At 37.8% G+C, this 4,113-nt stretch overlaps 1 long non-coding RNA gene across 1 annotated transcript; it reads left to right on the top strand.

Annotated features, from left to right (window-relative positions):
* Positions 1-465: 465 nt before the first annotated feature.
* On the top strand, positions 466-1,844 carry LOC139330171 (uncharacterized). The gene is made up of 3 exons (XR_011602123.1): positions 466-712; positions 1,451-1,577; positions 1,752-1,844. It is a non-coding gene; the product is annotated as an uncharacterized lncRNA (long non-coding RNA).
* The last annotated feature ends 2,269 nt before the right edge of the window (positions 1,845-4,113 follow it).

Here is a 4,113-nt window from a genome sequence, read left to right as displayed (position 1 = left end):
CAGGTTATTGAGGGCCTACTTCATGTTTTTGCCCACAAATTCAATATGATGGGCACCATCTATTTAATGAACCACTATACAGCAGGATGTATTCTGTTTGGTTACAGGAAAACACTGGCTCAACAAAGTCTGCGCAAGGTATGTGTGTGTGTGTGTGTGTGTGTGTGTGTGTGTGTATTAGTTTGTCTTAGTTTGATTCTGTGATCATTTTCATTCGTATTCCAATTGTAGGTGGACTTCACTCAATTTGTTATCATTTGTGCTGGTCAACAACAATCATTGGAACTTGCTGGTTTGTAAATTTTGAATGTTGATCTCCTGTTTTTTGTTTTTAAATGCATATCATCTCCCAAGTAATGAGACAAAAATATTGATCGTGCCATGGGCCATGCAGTAAGGTACACTGACTGTGAAATAACCACAAATATGATTGCATAACACAGTGAAACAGACAAAGAGAGACACAGGGGCACACAGGCATAAAGCAACTGACAGACAGTATTGATTAGCCCAAATTCATATATTAATTTCACACATATCTCCATTATCACTGTGTGGCACTCTCAAAATTTGGGACCAGAATTTCTGTAGTTTGACACTGTTTTGTTTGGTCACAGTACATGCATGCAAAAACCAGTACAGTGTACCTGGTGGATCCAGCCCAAAAGGGATCAGAGCTGGAGGCCTCACAAACTGCCGCAAAAAGAACCAGGTAGATTAAATAATAAAAACTACTTTTAGTTAATGTTACAATTAATTACTATCTAATAAAGTGTACCTGTTTTCATTCAATGGGCCACATGCCAAAGCTCTTTTAATGATCAATAGCTGGGGATAGATCATTCTAAAAGGTAATATGACTTTTCTAAAATGTTACGTGTCAAAATATTCATCGAAAATGTAAAGCCAGTGATTTACAAATGCATTCAGTGTTCAGAGCTTAAACCTATGACGTAGCTGCTTGGACTTCACTTGTAAAATATATTTTAAAAAAGACCCAGGGTACATATTTTTTACATCTGCAGCAATGTCAGTTCAAAATGTTATCAATTGATGCATGTCCCTGAATACATATTTTATACATATTTTGTTGTAAGGGCTAACAGAGAGGAAACTTTCTCTACTTCGCTAGGTGTTGACATAACAGTCTGTGTCTTCCTGTTTCTATTAGTCTGACTATCTTGAATCCATGCTGGATGCAATCATTGTATCCTACATGGATGTTATACTGTATCCTTAACAGGTTCATTTCAATTAGATTTGAAAACAGTTCATTAAATTTAACAGTGTATTCCCATCTTGGGGGTTGATCTGAAAATGGTGATGATGAATAATTCTTTATATTCAATGAAAACATGAGTTATTCATTGGGTTGTTGCAAATGTGTGATTATCTCTGGACATGAGGGACCTGAAATTTAAAGAGAATGATGAATATAAACTTTATTCAGGGAGTACTTCAGGATGAGGCGCACATGTCATGGAAAGACGGAATGGGTGGATGTCAAGTGGAAAGTGGGGGTTATGCCCCACTCATTTCAACAGGATGGATGCAGCTGTGGTGTCATTGTTGCAAAGGTAAGCCAAAAACATTGGTAGGAATTTTTCTTGTGAGAGATGAATTGATTTGAACCAATATCAGCAAATGTGCATGAATAGAGTAGATAACATTTTAGCGACAATAGCGCTCATGTAATTTATTATATGCCCCCCATTATTGTTGTAAGTACCTGCAATATGTGTGTTGTTTAGATGGCAAAAGCCCTCATAAAGGCTTTCCCAGCCATCCCTGACTTGAACTTCAGCACATCTAAAAAAGAAATGCAGAAGGAGAGGAGAGATCTGGCGCATGACATCCTGGAGGCCTCTGATAAAGACAAATTAGGCATAATCAAAAACAAGATGGATCAGGATATGGTTAAATACATTTTTTTGTTTTGTTTAGTTTTTAGTCTTTGATGATCAGAATTGCTGTGCTATGTGTGCCACCTTCAAGCCACCAGGACAGGGAACTGCCATTGTACAGTAGGTAAGTGTTTTACTTAAACAGATCCAGTGTGATAACTGCAACTGGTGGTTCCATGGCTCATGTCTGTCTATGGACAAAACCTGGAAATGTCCCTTATGACAATAGAAACAAGGGGCATATGTTACAATAAAATAATTGTAGCCCTACTAGTGTTGCATCATGTTTCTCAACTGTCTTCATGAGATACACCTTTTACATTTTACACCTTTTATAATTTTTTATTAATTTGTCATATGTAAATATTAGCATTTTAGCTCAATAGCTTCCAGGTCATGTGACCAATTGACTCAAAATCAGTGTGGAAAGATAGTACTCCACTGGCTGCATGAGATACACCTCTTGTTTTTATATTTTAAATCTCCAAATAATTATTATTAATTTTTTTACATATAAATATTAGCATTTTAGCTCAATAGCTTCCAGGTCATGTGACCAATTGACTCAAAATCAGTGTGGAAAGATAGTACTCCACTGGCTGCATGAGATACACCTCTTGTTTATACATTTTAAATCTCCAAATAATTCTTATTAATTTTTCATATGTAAATATTAGCATTTTAGCTCAATAGCTTCCAGGTCATGTGACCAATCAACTCAAAATCAGTGTGGAAAGATAGTACTCCACTGGCTGCATGAGATACACCTCTTGTTTATACATTTTAAATCTCCAAATAATTATTATTAATTTTTTACATCTAAATTAGGAATTTTTTTGTACTTGAAGGATATTTTTTTGTACTTGAAAGATTTTAGTTTGTACTTGAAGGATATTTTTTTGTACTTGAAGAAATATGTTTCTTTGTATGTGTAAAACATGCTGTATTTGTTTCTGTAGCAGGATGTATTTGTTTGATAGGTAAGTTTCTTTTTTGCAAAACAAAATGCATTAGTTTGTGAATGATGTTTTGTATTTGCAAATCACACTGAGTTTGTTTGTGAATCGTTGGGCGTGAGTAAATCATGTTTTGTGTGTTTGTGAGGTTTTGGCAGGATTTTAACTCCATATATTCTCACCTTCGCGAAGGCGCAAATAACCACGCCCCCCGCCGACGGAGGGTCTGTTTCCATCGATATTCAGAATGGGCGAACTTCCCCGTAAACCGCGAATTGCCGATAATCAACGAACTTCGTGGGGGTTTACTGGTCAGAAATGTGGTTTTTCATGCAGTGATACTAGCCTACCAGCAGTGATGATTTAGAGCATCTTTGCCACTAGATTAGGTACATTAGGATTGACTCACTAGACAGAAGACTAAATGAAAATTATATATGAATGATAAAGTTTTGTTTATTCAGCTTTACTCTCAGTTATGAGAGAGGATGAATCCTCCTCCCTACCTACCAGCGAAATTGAAGAGGTGAGCACTGGCGAAGACTCATTCATGCGTGACAATGATGATATTGACACCAGCGATCACTACACGCCGAGGTCCACTGCCAGAAGGAGCCCAGTCTCAGTCATAGCCATGACAAGTGAAGTCTCACCTACTGCTTCAGGGAGTGAGTCCTCACCTTAGGATTGTGGCTGCTGAAATACTGATGTATGCAAGAAACCAGGAAAGAGGCACATCGCTGAAATAGCAAGGAGAATGGTAATTCACTACCCAAAATCATTCCGAGATGAGATTGATAGCCAGCTTGTTGGCACTGGGTATGACTCACTTGTGAAACAGCATTAACCCTGACCCAGAGCTTCCTATTGGTGAAACAAAAGATATGCAAAAGCAAAAACAAGAAGAGCTAATAAAGATGTTCAAAAACAAAGATGCAAAGAAAATAGAAAGGCTTATGGTGGACACATTTCCCTCACAGAAGAGAGACATACTGTCAGGACTGAAGGAGACAGAAAAGATCCTCAAGGAATGGCCTTTTCCTGTGCCAGGAAACTGGAATGAGACTTCATTTCAGAGAACTAACAGGTGTCCAGATTGATGACAGCTTTGAAGAGTCCACAGCCACCAAGTTCAGAAGAATCCTGCGGTACTTTCAGTTTGTTCAAACGGAGTTGTCCATCAGAGCAGGAATTATTCTGAACCAAGACCTGGCAGGAGGTGATGAAACTTGTGCAGCTGTACTGATGCTTCT

This window comes from Chaetodon trifascialis, chromosome 1 (genome assembly GCF_039877785.1).
Source record: "Chaetodon trifascialis isolate fChaTrf1 chromosome 1, fChaTrf1.hap1, whole genome shotgun sequence".
NCBI lineage: Eukaryota > Metazoa > Chordata > Actinopteri > Chaetodontiformes > Chaetodontidae > Chaetodon > Chaetodon trifascialis.
This window is presented reverse-complemented; position numbering and strand designations above follow the sequence as displayed.